The sequence below is a fragment of the Dromiciops gliroides genome, chromosome 2, assembly GCF_019393635.1.
Source record: "Dromiciops gliroides isolate mDroGli1 chromosome 2, mDroGli1.pri, whole genome shotgun sequence".
NCBI lineage: Eukaryota > Metazoa > Chordata > Mammalia > Microbiotheria > Microbiotheriidae > Dromiciops > Dromiciops gliroides.
Genome location: NC_057862.1, coordinates 33,962,621 through 33,978,438, shown reverse-complemented (window position 1 = coordinate 33,978,438; position 15,818 = coordinate 33,962,621). Strand labels below are relative to the sequence as shown.

The 15,818-nt window shown below is 43.6% G+C and overlaps 1 protein-coding gene across 4 annotated transcripts in view; it reads right to left on the bottom strand.

Annotated features, from left to right (window-relative positions):
- LINGO1 (leucine rich repeat and Ig domain containing 1) overlaps window positions 1-15,818 on the bottom strand; it is a 497,222-nt gene that overhangs the window by 183,855 nt on the left and 297,549 nt on the right. For 3 of the 4 annotated variants that reach the window (XM_043985051.1, XM_043985052.1, XM_043985049.1), the window contains one exon: window positions 3,311-3,493. The exons of the other annotated variant lie outside the window; for it this stretch is intronic. The gene's annotated coding sequence lies outside the window, so the exon portion shown is untranslated. The remainder of the gene's footprint in view (window positions 1-3,310; window positions 3,494-15,818) is intronic. 4 annotated transcript variants of the gene reach the window in all.

Genomic DNA, 15,818 nt, shown 5'->3' with positions numbered 1-15,818 from the left:
AGCCAGCCTCACACTGAGGGAACCCAACTAATGGTTCACTTTGATTGGCAAAGCTTGGAATCACCAGGGGATCACACTCATCCTCCTGGCCCTGGTTATCTTTAACAATTACCAGAAGGGCTTCCCTCATGGGGGGTAGTGGGTATATGAGCAACATGAACCCAGGGAAGAAGCACACTTACACAGGAGCCCTGGGTCAGCCCGCGGCTGAGGCCCATCAGAGCGAAACAATGAATAAATGCTGAATTTGAAGTCAGAGGCTCTGGGGTCCAATCGTTCTCTCACTTCCTACCTGTGTGACTCTCTCCAGGCCTCAGCTTGGCAGAAGCAGCATGAAGACCTGTTTGGGGGATATCTTCCCTCAGACCCCCCACTTGCTGTACGATCCTCAGTGAGACACTTAAATGACTGGGTCTCAGTTTGTTCATCTGTAAAATGAAGGGGGTTGGACCATCAGGAGTTCCTAACCTGGGGTCTGGGATCTTGCTTTTTAAATATATTCTGATAATTGTATACCAATATACTTGGGTTCCTTTGCAATCCTATGAATTTTACTTGCTACATTTAAACCCATTATTCTGAGAGGGAGTCCCTAGGCATTGCGACACTAACAAAAGAAGACTATAGAACCAAGGTTAAGATTCCCTGGACCTGATAATCATTAAGATTCTTTCCAACCACAAATCTATGATCCTATAATCCATTTAATCGAGTTGCTCTTAAATAACAACTGTTATTTAGCCCGGTCTTGTTATTATCCCTCACCGTCCTCCCTCCCCCAATAACACAAATGCTCACTTCCTGGTCACAGAACCCTCTTCTCCTCCTCTCTCCCTTCTCAATTTTTCCTGGAGTATTTCATCTCTTTTTTTCTTTACCACCTATATGGCACTTTAAGATTTGTGAAGTGCTCTACAAATATCATCTCATTTGATCCTTTCAACAACCCTGACAAGTACGTGTTACCCTCATTTTACAGATGGGGAAACTGAGATAGCAGTTAAAATGACTTTCCCAAGATCACAGAACTAGAAGAGGGGGTGAGATTTAAACTTGGATTCCTACCTCTGGGTCTAATGCTCCGCCCACTGTGCCACCCTTCCCCATACCACATTCTGCCGAGGAAATTATACTTATTTGTATTCATGTCATCTCTCCACAAAGTCTGAGGAAGGGAATAATATGCTGCCCTTGTGGAATCCTGGCAGACTGTCAGCCTCTTGAGGACAGGGACTGTGTTATTTTTTAATCTCTGTCCCCCTTGGGCCCAGAACAGTGCAAAGCCCTTTAAGGACATGAAGCTAGTTATCCCGGGACCCTCTACATCTTCTTTTGTTCAGACTAAGTATCTTCAGTCAATGCGCAGAGGGCACAGTCTCAGTCTAGATTCTCTCCAGCTCGTCAATATCTGACCTAAAATGTGGAGCCTGGAATTGATCATAATTAATGCTCCAGAGGTGGTATGCTCACGGCATGAGGCAGTGAGCTGCTCACTTTCCTGAGTCTGTGCCCTGTATATCTCTTAATGTAGCCAAGACAGCCTGACTTTTCAGAGGCTTACATTATAATGATGACTCATAATGGGCTTGAAGTTCACTAACCACTGCACCTCCTGACCCCTTTCAGATGAGTAGCTGCCCTCTAGACAGATCTCCCCCAACCTTGGACATCATGAGGTTGACTTTTTGATGCTCTGTAAATGTATGGATTGATTGGGCAGTCAGTGACTCCAATCTCTACCTCGGGGAGGAGGGGCAGGGAGGGGATTTCACTGAAATGGTTCTAGTGACTGATTTCACAGGCTGCCATTACCAGTTTCATCCTGGGTCTACAGCTAGAAGGGAGCTCAGAGGCCAGGTAATTAGCTGCAGGAGCAAGATCCTGACCTCCTCCTTCCTGCTCCTCACAATGCCCCTTCTCCCCATCCTGGGAGAGACGTTATAATAGGAGGCAACTTGTCACCAAAAAAGCATAGAATTGAGAGTCAGAAGACCTGGGTTGCAATCTCCATCTCCCTTCATCTTTTATGGCCTCAGTTTATGCATTTGTTGAATGGGTATAGTAATCCCACTCACATGCACAGAGAGAATTGAGGAGAAGTTGGGCTGGCTGAATGGAAGGATGCACAGCCAGAGAGCCACCTTCAGGCCCCTCTCATCCAGGGCTGACTTTCTCAGAGGAGTCAGAATTCTGGATGCTGTGAACAAACCTTCATCTCCCCCTGCTGATTATTAGAGCGATTAGCATTCCCTCAGCCTCCAGCAGCTTTATCAAATACCACTGATTTCAAGCCTACAAGTGCCAAGCCTGGGCTGGGAAAAAGGACAACAGAGATACAGTGTGATAGTTTTAGTTTTCTCCCTTTCCTCATTCCTTCTTCAGATCCTCCTCAATCTTCTTTGCCCCCAGCTGGGCTTCCAGAACAAATGAGCCCCAAGTCCCTACTTCCCATCTCTAAAGTGGGAAGAAAGACAGTGAATAGATGCCTGCCAGACCACAGAATGTTGGATCTAAAAAGTACCTTAGGACATGGCATGTCAGAGAGTAGGGAGGAGGGTGGGGGGTGGGGATAGATTTAGATTATAGATCTGGAAGGGGCTTTAGAGCCTAGAATGTCAGAGCTAGAAGGAACATGACAATAAAGAATGCAGAATTTTTGAGCTGGGGGTAACTTAGAGATCAACTAGTCAAACTCCTTCATTTTATAGTAAACCAGTCATTCCATCAATAAGCATTTATTAAGCATATGTGCCAGATTCTAGGAATACAAAGAAAAGCAAAAACACAGTCCTTGTCCTCAAAGAGCACTGGCTAATGACTTGTCCAAGGTTACGCAGCATGTTGGTGGCAGAGTCAGGAATAGTAATGATGACAGTGGTAACTATGATTATCATTTAAGGTTTGAAAAGCACTGTATATGTGTGTATACATACATACATATGCACATACGTACGTACATATGTACATGAACACATCCAAAATTTCATTCGATCCTTACAATATCCTGGTGAAGTAGGTGCTACCATTTTACAGATGAGGAAACTGAGGCACAGAGAGGTTAAAACGACTTGTTCTGGGTCACACAATCATCCGGTGCAGTGCCCTCAATTCATTGATGAGGAAATTTAAGACTATAAAAAGTCACCAAGGTGATTTACTCTTTGCTACATGAAAATAGTGATTTGAACCTAAATCCTTTGGCTCCAAATACAGGTCCCTTTCCACTAAGCTGAAAGGTCTTGTGTTCCTTGGACAAATGAAGCCACAGAGACCAAGGGAACTGGAAGAAGAAAAAAGAGCAGGGACCTACCGTATTTCTTAGCTTTCTCTTAGTTGGGTGCAGAGGCTCCAGCGCTCTCCAGGGTGCTGCTGCTGAGAGGATCCAGGTAGAGCTGGGGTGGAGCTGCCCAATAGAAACTACAGTCTAGATAAATGCTGGGGCTCCCAGTGAAGAGGACTCCAGAGCTGTCCAGAGCCCAGAGCACAATTAAACCTGGAGAGGAAAATGAGAGAGAGAGAGTGTGTGTGTAAGTGCTGGTTGTGTGTGTGTGTGTGTGTGTGTGTGTGTGTTGGGGGGGGGGGGAGGATTAAGACCTTTGATGAAAAGGAATAAATCAACACGCATTTATTAAGCACCTATGATGTGCCAGGCACTGTGCTAAGTGCAAAAGATTAAAATAAAGACCAAAACAACAAACAAACAAACAACAACAACAACAACAACAAAAAACCAGACTGCCCTCCTGCCCTCAAGGAACTTAAAGTCTAATAAGGGTGGCGCAGTGGATAGAGCACCAGCCCTGGAGTCAGGAGGACCTGGGTTCAAATCTGACCTCAGACACTTGACACTTACTGGCTGTGTGACCCTGGGCAAGTCACTTGGCCCCAGTTGCCTCGCCGAAAAAAAAAAAAAGTCTAATAAGGTTGACCAGACACGAACATGTACAGACAAGCTATAAATGGCATAAATGGGGGACGATCTTAGAGGAAAGGCACACGCTTTAGAAGGAATCAGGAAAAGGTCAAGTTATAGGAGAAAGACTCCAGAATTACTAGTCCACAACAAAATGCAAGAGACACATTTTTCAGCGAGTGATCTCTATCCCTTTCTGCCTTATAAGGGCATGGTACTAAAACAAACTCTATAATGGGAGACAACAGACTCTGGTTCTATTTTTGCCTCTACTAGATACTACTTGTGTGATCTTGGTATAGTAATTTAGCCTCTCTAGGACTCAATTTGCTCTTTTGTAAAAATGAAGGCATTGGACTAATGATGGAAGACTCCGTGTCACCCTTAACCCATGGACTGATGATCTTAAAATGCTTTAAGGTCCACAAAGTCTTTTTGTCATGAATGGTCCTCTGAAGTAGGCAGGAAGAGTGTGATCATGCCCATCTTATATACGTGGGAAAAAACTGCTTAGGATCATTAAATGTTAGCATGTCAGACCCTCGGAATTGAAATAAGCAACAATCCCTGGTAATCCTCTCACTTTGGACCCACTGATACTCCGTGGAACCACAAAAAAAGGACACAAGTCTCTTTCATGTGATAGCACTTTAAATACTTGGAAGAAGTATTCATGTACACCCTAAATCTTTTCATAGCCTCTAAAGCTGGAAGAGATCTGATAGATAGATGGTCTGATCCAATCCCCAAATTTCACAGATACTGAGTCAGAGACTGGGGGGAGGGGAGAATGACTTGCCCAAGACCTCACATATAAAATAGTTAAACTCAGTTCCTCTGACTTCAATCCAGTGCTCTGTCTACTCTACTAGGATATTAATTCAGACTAAGCTAGTTCTTTTCTTGTTCTTTCTCTTCCCTTCTTTTCCCTTACCTTCCCTTCACATTCTTTTTCTTTTGTCTCTTCTTTTTTCTTTTCTTTTAGGACTTAGCACAGTGCTGGCACATAGTTGGCACTAAATAAATGTTAGCCATTATTATTATTGCCATAAGAAAAGATGCACATGTGCAAAAAATACAGAGCAGCCTCATTTGTTGCAATAAAAGGCTGCAGACAAAGCATGTGTGTGGGTGACTTGGGGAAAGGCTAAACAAATGGCTGTATGAAGTGATATAATATTACTCTGCCATAAGGAGTGATGAATATGAAAAAATTCAAGGAACCTGGAAGAACTTGGAGGAAGTGACACAGGGTGAAGAACACCACGGCAAAGAACAATATACTCAGAGACTCCAACCACCTAAATCAAGACGACACTAAGGGGCAATAAAGCTTGGGCTAAACCCAACAGAAAACATTGGGACCATTCAATGAAAGTTACAGCACTCATTCTTCCTTCCTTCCTTCCTTTATGTTAACAATCAGGAATCTCCAAATGTGTGCAGTGACCTGCGCTATAAGTCACAATCACATTATCAAGCAGTTTTCCTTAACCATTTGGGGTAGGAGGTGTACTTTACAGGGGAGTGCTAGCAGAGTGTGGGAAAGTATCAGTTGTATCAAAACACATTATATCAACAAATAGAATACATGAATGGGGGTAATGGAAAACAAGGCTGGAAAGGTTATTTGCAGCAAGATTATAGAGAGTTTTAAAAATAAAGCAAAGGAGTTTGGTCTTTAAATCCCAAAGACAGTGGGGAGCTATTGAAGGTTAGCTGTACCTTAGAAAGATCATTTTGGCAGCTATGTGATAATTAGGTTGGAGAGAGAAGCAGAGAGATTGATTAAGAGGTTACCATGGGGCAGCTAGTTGGCACACCAGCCCTGGATTCAGGAGGACCTGAGTTCAAATCCAGCCTCAGACCCTTGACACATACTAGCTGTGTGACCTTGGGCAAGTCACTTAACCCTCATTATCCCCCCCCAAAAAAAGAGATTATTATTATCATAGTTCAGATGAGAAGGGAGAAGGGCCTAAATTAAGGTGTTTGGGGTGGATGAACAAGGCTGGGAAATGTTGTGGAGGTGGACCTGAAAGAATACTTTCCAGTTTCTAGTCGGAATGACTTAAAGGCACAGAAATGGGGACATTATAAGAAGGGGGTAGGGGAGGGGAGATGATGAGTTCAGCTTTGGACATTTTGATTTTGAGTTGATGATAGGACATCTGGGGAAAATTTATAGCAGAGATTTCGAGGTGAAGGATTGAAATACAAGAAGAAAATTAAAGCTGCAGATACAGGTTTGAGAGTCAACTGCATAGAGGCACGTGAAAAGTGAACTTGGGCACAAATGAGTTTTTGAGAGGGAAATGAGACAAGAGCCCAGAACTAAACCTTGAGGAGGATCCACAATCAGCCAGCCAAACACTTTCATTTTCCATGTACTACTTACTTTCCCAAATCCTTGGACTGGCTGTGGCATGGTGACCTCCCCAGGAAAAGGACCCTCATTTATGGGGAGTGTGTTACAAAGTGAGGATTGCCCGAGACCAGAGGGGAAGCTACACCACATGGAGTGGTGTAGCTATGGTATCTTCAAAGCCAGGAAATAATGGCTGGGAAGTTCCACAAAACAGGAATCAGTGTGCTGCCATGGAAACAGCAATGGCTCTGGACACCAAAGACCTGTGTTCAAATCCCACCTCTAACACTTACTTCTCAGGAGGACTGGGACTCAGTTTTCTTCATCTTTAAAAAGGGAGCACTGGGTGGGGGGGCAGCTAAATGGCACAGTGGATAAAGCACCGGCCCTGGATTCAGGACGACCTGAATTCAAATCCGGCCTCAGACACTTGACACTTACTAGCTGTGTGACCCTGGGCAAGTCACCTAACCCTCACTGCCCTGAAGAAAAAATGATAAAAAGGGAGCACTGGACAGGATGGCCTCTAAGGTCCATCTTCTTGGATCCAGGATGCTATAATCCTAGCAGAAAAGGTCACTCACTACACCCTAACCATTTATTACTGGGACCATGAGTACCAACGTGATTGTGTCCTCTTTCTCTGTTCTGGAAAATCATGAGCGTAGAGTGAGAATTACATCAATCATCCCCCTGGAGGTATGAGCTATTCTGCTTATTTGTGTACGGCTGCAGAGAATGCTTTTGCTATGTGATTCCCTTCCTTGTTTATGTTGCTTCATGTCATGATTAAATGCTTTTGCTATTAGATTTCTGTGTCCTTTGTATCATCTGGCAATAGAGTGTATTTATTGTAGAGGGACACAGGCCCTGGATTGTGTAATTGATGATCCAAGACAGGCATATTGCATTTTGGGGAGGGAGAGTGACAGCAAGAAGTATTGTACACACATGGGCCAACTGAAGCCCACCAGTGACTTGCTTGGCTAAGGTCACATAGCTAAATAGGGGCAAGGTCCCACCTAGAGCCCCAGCCTCTAATTGTCTGTCCATGTTGCCTCTCAGAAAATGCTCCGTTTCCCTTCCCGATTCTGCTAAATGCATGTGATCTTCTCCTCTTTGTACAATAAGGGACTGCAAGGTTAGGAGACCCAAGAGACTCCATGAGGTACACCAAGAAGAAGGGAGTCTCCTTAGATGCTGCAACTACCATGGGAAGCAGCTAAGACAAGCAGGAGCTGGAAACTTTAATGAGGATGTTAGAGAGTGGGAAGAAGGGTGAGTGTGTCTGGGATGTTTGGCAACCTGTAATTCTTGTCCTGTGTTGAGCAGAGAATTGGGCAAAGGTGAATGGAATGGATGCAAGGGAGAGGCCAGCTGGGACTGGGAACAGCAGGCAGCAGTGGTCTTAATGTTGGGCCTCGGGCCTTTGTCTCCTTATGTCATCATTGTGTTGAGTGAGGTGTGTGTGTGTGTGTGTGTGTGTGTGTGTGTGAGGACCAACACATAGCTGATAGTGCCCATGTGATAGCACACCACGAACAACAGAGTTGGAGGAGCAATGATGATGAAGCTCTACAGAGCCCTGCCTCAATGGTACCAACTTTGGCACTTGCCCCTGGTGAGGCAAATTGGCTCGAACCCTAGACTTGGGATTCAGGAAGATCTGGCTTTTAATCCTGCTTCAGACATTTATGAACTGTGTGGCCCTAAGCAAGTCACTGACACTCTTTCAACCTCAGTTCTGAAGTTGAGGGTGATGATAGGAGCAACCGTCTCCCAAGGTTTTAGTGAGGTTCAAATAAGACCATGTACATTAAAGGTTTTAATTAAAGAACATATGACCTATTATTATTAATTCCTATTCCTGGGGAAGACTGCAGAAGTGGGAAGGCATCAAGCAAGCTTAGCAGTCACTCTACCTTCTCTCTGGCCTGGACTAATGCTGCTGGCCCTTGGCCAGAGCTTTCCTTGAGTAAATGTGTCTTGCTTTCTCACTCCCACTTTATACCAACCAACCCTTTCAGAAAAGGGAGCCATCATCATCATAGTATCATCAGAGTATCATCATAGCACCATCATGATATCATCATAGTACCATCATGGTATCATCATAGTATTATCATTGTATCATCATAGTACCATCATGGTACCATCATGGTATCATCATGGTACCATCATGGTATCATCAGAGTACCATCATGGTACCATCATGGTATCATCATAGTATTATCATGGTACCATCAGAGTATCATCATAGCACCATCATGATATCATCAGAGTATCATCATAGTACCATCATGGTATCATCATAGTATTATCATTGTATCATCATAGTACCATCATGGTACCATCATGGTACCATCATGGTATCATCAGAGTATTATCATGGTACCATCAGAGTATCATCATAGTACCATCAGAGTATCATCAGAGTATCATCAGGGTATCATCAGAGTATCATCAGAGTATCATCATTGTATCATCAGAGTATCATCAGAGTATCATCATGGTATCATCAGAGTATTGGAGCATTTGGAGCTGCAAGGACCTTAGAGATCCTCTAGACCAGCTTCCTCATGTTACAATCCAGAAATTTTCAGTAACATGTACAACGTTACTCAAGTAGTAACAAAATTGGAATTTGAATTCAGAACTTCTAACTCCCAAGCTGGGTCCCTTTATTCCCTCACTAGGCTGGATCCAATCACAGATCCCAATGACTCAAAAACAATGTCTAAAAGAAATAGTTTCAAGCAATTAAAACAATTCTAAGTCAGCACTATCTCTGGTAGATAAAGGATGATTCCAAAATTGAAGTGAATTATGTCTGGGACAGGGATTTTGAATATCTTTGTGTTCAAGCTACACTTCTGAAAGCAGCCAGGGAAAGACAAGGAGGCAGAGGGAACTTTAATAAACACATCCCTGGCTCCTCTCTACAGGTCACACACATCTCACTCATCGAGGCATGCAAGGGCCGATTATAGAATGGGAGATCTAGGGCCTTAAAGGTTCATTTGGACAGACCCCTTACTGACACAGAGAAGGTAGAATCATCCCAATTTCCACCTAAGGCAATGGAAACAGAGAGGTTAGACAGTTTGCCCAATGTCACACAGTGAGTTAGTGATAAATGGGGGGGAGGGGGCAGGGGAGGAGAGAACAGAGGTCTCTTGTATTCGAAGAGATATCTGCCTCCCCTTTAAGGGAATTCGGCAGTTTTCCATTTTATTCTACCCAACCTTGTCTTGTCCTCTAACAACGAAGCTGGGGTCTCTCCAAGAGCAGTGACTAGATGCTCCCTTCCACCTGTCTCTCCTGTCTTATGTCCAAGTATGGGGTGGGAATGTGGGGGCACGGCAGTAAGTATCAACTGAATAGATTGAACCAGTGAGCGTTGGAACATAGAATAGCATTCCTCCCCAAAAGAACTCATATTTCTATACCACCCTACATGTACAATGTATTATTAGGCCCTTTTGTAGATAAGGAAAACAGAGACTCAGGTGAAGCAACTTAGCTAGTATCCCATAGGAAGTAACCAAGCTAGTATTCCAACTCAGATCTTGTGATACCAAATCTAGCTCTCTTATGCTGATGCTATGAAGATATGATGAATTCTAAGTACTGTACTGAACCACGTAATCAATTCAGCCAGTTCTTACTAAGTCCAGAAGTCAAAAAAGATAAACTCTGGTCCTCGCTCTACCCTGAGAAGCTGTGTGACTATAAGCAGACCACCTAAGCACTCTGGGCCCTGGCCTACAAAAAGAGGCAGTTGGATTAGAACAAAAGGTTATTTATCACTGGTGTGTCATGGACCCCTCGAGCAGTGTCTGGTGAAGCCTGTAGACCTCTTCTCATAAAGATGTCTTTAAATGCACAAACTAAAATCCATGGGATTAGAAAGAAAGCCAATGATATATTTTTTGTCAATCAATAAATAAGTATTAAGTGTCTAGTGTGTGCAGGCACTGTTCTAAGCACTGGGGAAAAAAGAAAAGCAATGGGGAAATGAATACACCCAATTATATTGAAATAGTTATCAAGGGGCAGCTAGATGGCGCAGTGGATAGAGCACCGGCCCTGGAGTCAGGAGTACCTGAGTTCAAATCCGGCCTCAGACACTTGATACTTACTAGCTGTGTGACCCTGGGCAAGTCACTTAACCCCAATTGCCTCACTAAAAAAAAAAAAAGTAGTTACCAAAATATTTGTGAAAAGTCCAAGTTCACCAAGTGGTAGTACGAGAATGTAATGGAATACTATTGTGCTATAAGCAACGATGAGCAGGAGGATTTCAGAGAAACCTGGAAGGACTTGCATGAACTGATGATGAATGAGATGAACAGAATCAGGAGAACATTGTACATGGTATCATCAACATTATGCATTGATTCTACTCAGCAATACAACACTACAAGATAGTTCCAAAGGACTCATCATGGAAAATGCTCTCCAAATCCAGAAAAAAAACCTGCTGAACATGGATGCAGATTGAAACATAGTATTTCTTTTATTTTTGGTGCTGTTGTTTTTCTTTTTTGAGGTTTTTCCTTTTTCCTCTGATTCTTCTTTCACAGCAAGACCAATGCAGAAATTTGTTTAACATGATTGTACATATATAACCTATATCAGATTACTTGCTGTCTTGGGGAGGGGGGAGGGAGGGGAGGAAGGGAGAAAAATTTGAAACTAGACATTTTACAAAAACAAATATTGGAAACTATCTCTACATGTAATTGGAAAATAATAAAATACTTTTATAATTAAAGAAAGAAAAGTCTTAAGTTCACAAACCTGAGGTTAAGAACCCCTTGACAGTGCAATCTCTAAGGTCCCTTCCAATGCTGATATGATCTGCTCTGTATTCTAAGGAACTTCTAGGTCTAACATTTTACATGATAAGGTCTGTTGTGGCTCCTACATTCAGATTTCCGTGTTCTGAGGTCACTCCCACCTCTGATATTCCATGTTACAACATTTACTGGTTCAACCCATTCAGCTGATAGTTACTGCCGTGCCCCCACATTCCCACCCCATACTTGTACATAAGATGGGAGAGACAGGTGGAAGGGGGCATCTAGTCACTGCCCTTAGAGAGATCATTGTTAGAGAACAAGGCAAGGCAGGGTAGAAAAAAGTGGAAAACTGCTGAATTCCCTTAAAAGAGGGAGGCAGGCAGAGAGAAAGCCCCTGTGGAGAAGGCTTAGGGGAATTACTCTGACCCCAGGTGTGAGGCCATCTGGCAGGCCCTGCCTGACTCAGCACCTGCCCACGAACCCACAGCTGCCCCAGGCCCATCCCAGGCAAGGGGTTCCTGGTCCCAGAGAGGGAGGGAAAGAAACCTTTCCACAGTGAGTAACCAGGCCTGCTTGCTGCTGGCAGCTAGGCAGAATAAATCTGTCCACAGGGCATAAATTGTTTAAGCAAAATGTCTCACTTGAATATTTAGGAGGAAGAGATGGGGAGAGGGAACAGGAGGGGGGTGGAGAGAGAGAGAGAGAGAGAGAGAGAGAGAGAGAGAGAGAGAGAGAGAGAGAGAGAGAGAGAGAGAGAGAGAGAGAAGAGGGAGGGAAAGTCTATCCCATCTCTTCTTTCAAGGTCAAAGCCATTCCTCTGGCTGGTGGAGAGGGAAAAACATCCTTTATAGGGGAGTTAAGTCAGAGGAAGCTAAACGTTTGGGAGCGGGAGTATATTACTGCCCTGAATGATCTGTCTGGTTCTATTAGGCTAAATATCACCATTTAATGGGGAATTATCCTCATAAACTGTGAATCGCTGGCCTCCTATCCAAGAGGACTCGGTAAGGGAATATCCCAGAGATAAGACAGCCATATAGAAAAGGCCCAGGGGATAACTGGGCTTAAATTCCTTAGAGATCATCCAGTCTAACCTCCTTTCCAATAAAGAAATCCCTCTACACAGGATCTTCCAGCCTCTGCTTACATACCTCCAGTGACAGGGAGCTCACTTTCTCACAAGGGGCAAGCAGCTCTCTATGATGTTGGACAAGGCTGGTTCTGTACAATGATAAAGATCCTGACAAGTGACATTTGTAAAATGTAAGACTATCGGAATGTAAGTTCATTGAGAGGACAGATTGCTTCATTCTTTGTATTTGTATTCCCAGTGCCTAGTGCAGTACCTGGCATTCAGTAGGCTCTGAAAAAATACTTGTTGATTGATTGCAAAATTGTTTTAAGGTTGGCCAACTGCTTTCCATATATTAACTCACTTGGCCCACACAGCAAACCTGTGAAGTAGATGTGACTATTCTCTTCATTTTATAGATGAGAAAAACCAAAGCTCAGAGTGGTTCGGTTGTTAAGAACCAAGCCTGAGTTCCCCAGGGTTCTTAAAATAGCTTGCATTTATAGCATGTTGAGGTTTGAAAAGTGCTGTATGTGTGTTACCTCATTTGACCCTCACATTAACTGTGTGAAGTGGTACTATTATTATCCCCATTTTACAGATGAGGAAACTGAGTCTGGCAGAAGTTAAATTACTTTCTGTGGGTCACACAGCTAGTAAATTCCTGATATGGGATTTGAATTCAGATCTTCCTGACTCCCAAGTCCAACACCCTATCCACTGCCTCACCCAACTGCCTTATATGGTCATCCTAATGTTGATTGAGAGTCAATGAACTGAGCCCAGAGTTAAAAAGGAGAAGAATAGGAAGGAGTTGTGGCATAGCATAATCTCTGAAGAGCTAATGATGGGCATCACCCAAAGGACAATGGGAAGACTCCTGGCAGATGTAAGCAGGGAGGAAGATGTTTATAACCAAGGAAAACACCAAAGAAGAAAAGAAGTAAAGGAGGTCACTGAGCAATTGTATGAGAGAAGAGAATGTGGCAAGAGAGAGGGATGATGGGTGGACAGCCAGCAAACTCTTTCTACTGGTCAGGAGGAAGCAAGGGAGGACTTTACCATGTTGGGTGAACTTTGGAGAGAAGAAGGACAAGAGATGGTCAGGATGGGCAGGCATGGATGGGATGCAGTTGGATTCATTAGAAGAAACATATCATTCAATGAGATCACAGATCCATTTGGGTGTACATACATGAATATGTAGAAACATATGCATATCTATGTAAATATGTAAATATACACACACCTTATCTTTCCTGAGAGAATATAAACTCCTTGAGATCTGGGTTGGTTTCCTTTTCCATTTTGAATCTCTGGTGCCTAACAAAGTACCTGCCACATAGTAGGTGCTTACTAGATGCTTACTGATTGGTTGATTGAAGCAATGCTCAGATCTATGTCTTCCTGACAAGCCCAATACTCCAAACTATGCCATGCTGTCTCTCACATGGGGATTGTTTGATGGACCTGGGGGTGTTCAGCCTGAAAAATGAGACACGAGTAGGGCATGGTTTTAGCTTCAAGGAGTCTCTCATAGGACTGAGGGGACCTTATAGGGCATCTAGCTTCCCCATCCCCTACCCCATGAGCTCCAGAGAGGGGAGCTGATGCCCCACAGCACACTGGGAGTAAGCAGCAGAGCTGGGATTTATTTGTTCGGGATCTTCTGTTTCCAAATCCTGCACTTTGCCTTACACTACCTTACATTGCCCAGTGGAACAGGCTCCACATGGAAGTGAGAATTGATCTGTAGAGTGACTGTGAGGGCCAAACACTCAGGTCACTTGTCATTCAGACACATACAGACAAAATAACAGAAGAGGTTCTCAGTGTTCACCAAATGGAATTCTCTTGTCTCTCATATCTAGGAGGAACCTAAGACAATCTCCTCATTTCACAAATGGGGAAACTGAGACTCAGGAAGAGAAAATGATTTGCCAAAGGTCACACAGCTACCTCACAGCAAATAGCCCTGCACTCCTCCTCTGCTTGGACCATGGGCCCAGGACTCCCAGGATCACCAAGGCTGGTGTCTCCAACAAGGAGAGAAGGGGGCTGTGAGGAGGTAACAAAGAAGCTCCCTTGTTAATAGGGGAATCCTAGGAATCATGACTCTTCTTTGATACGTTGATGCCTCTGTGATCTGATAAAAATGGGTTCTCTCTCCACTGTATAGAACACAAGCCAACCTTGCTTTCTTAGGCTGTGGAACCCTTGTTCCCCTATAAGGGCCCATTGAATGCACAAAAGGGGTCATCTTGCATAGGGATTTTTAACCCTTTGTGTGTCATGCACTCCTTTAGCTGTCTGCTCAGGTCTATAGAGCCATTCTCAGACTCATGTTTTTAAATGGATAAAATAAAATCGATTGGATGACAAGCAAAACTGATTATATTGAAATAGAGACATAGCTTTTCTCATCCAGGTTCACAGGCCCCCCTTGGCTTCCTTCCATCACATGGGTAACAATGGAACCCCTGTGTGTCCATTAGTTTTTCCTCATTCTTGAGGCAGGTTATAGGGCCATGGAGCTGGAAGTGACCTTAAAAGTCATCTAGTTCACCCCTGATCATTTTACAGATAAGAGAGCTGAGTCTCAGAGAAGTGGCTTTTCTGTGGATATACAGATACTAAGTGGCAGAGTCAGGATTTGAATCCAGGTCCTCTGATGCCCAAGCCAGCACCCTTTCCACTCCATTACAATAACTAGCCTAAATTCTGGCCATCTATTTCCTGGGTGGCACAGTGAGTGAGAGTGTTAGACTTGAAGTCAGGTGGACCTGAGTTTAAATCCTATCTCAGATACTTCCTAGCTGTGTGACCTTGGGCAAGTTACTTAACCACTGTCTGCCTCAGTTTCCTCATGGATAAAATGGGGATAATAATAGCACCTATCTCCCAGGATTGTTGTGAAGATTAAAACAAAGGAATATTTGTCAAGTGATTTGCAAATCTTAAAATATTGTATCAATACTAGCTATTTTTATTTCTTTCTGCCATTTTTTACACTTTTCATGTTGAATTCCTTGTTAATAATACACTGCAGCCTGCTCTCACCCACCAGGCACTTCTCTCCTTTGTCCTTTGGCTAATCATCAAGTTCAGTTATTTGGATGCTGTGGTTTAGCCCCACAGCCATATACTTCACAAGAAAATTACTTATGTCAAAAAGATGGGCCTTTGTATCAGGGAAAAACGTATGGTCATTAAAAGCCCTGTATAATTTCCCAGACAAATCTGGCTTCTCTTCTCCTATTAAATTTTGGGGCCAACTCACCATCTGAGGGCAGAGCCCCTCCAGCTCTAAGGGATGTCCATCCAACTACATATCATGTTCTGGACAATAGGCATTCTCATCCACTTTGGGTTTTCCATGTAGATAGTTAAGCCTAACTCTTTTAAGGGGTCATGGATTTCATTTGAGAGGCCTCGCTAAGCTCTGGGGCTTGGTGCAATCAGTACAATGTTATCCACAAAGGCCATTCGGCAGACTTCCCCATTTGCAGGGAATGCCCCTTCATCTGTTCTCCCAAGGTGGGTCTTCTCCATGGCAGTGGCAAACACTTTGTGCTTTGGTGAGCATATGCCCCTGTTTTTTGCCTTGCTTGGTATTTATAGTCAAGGATGCTGAACAAAGTTATCTCTATTGCATCTGCT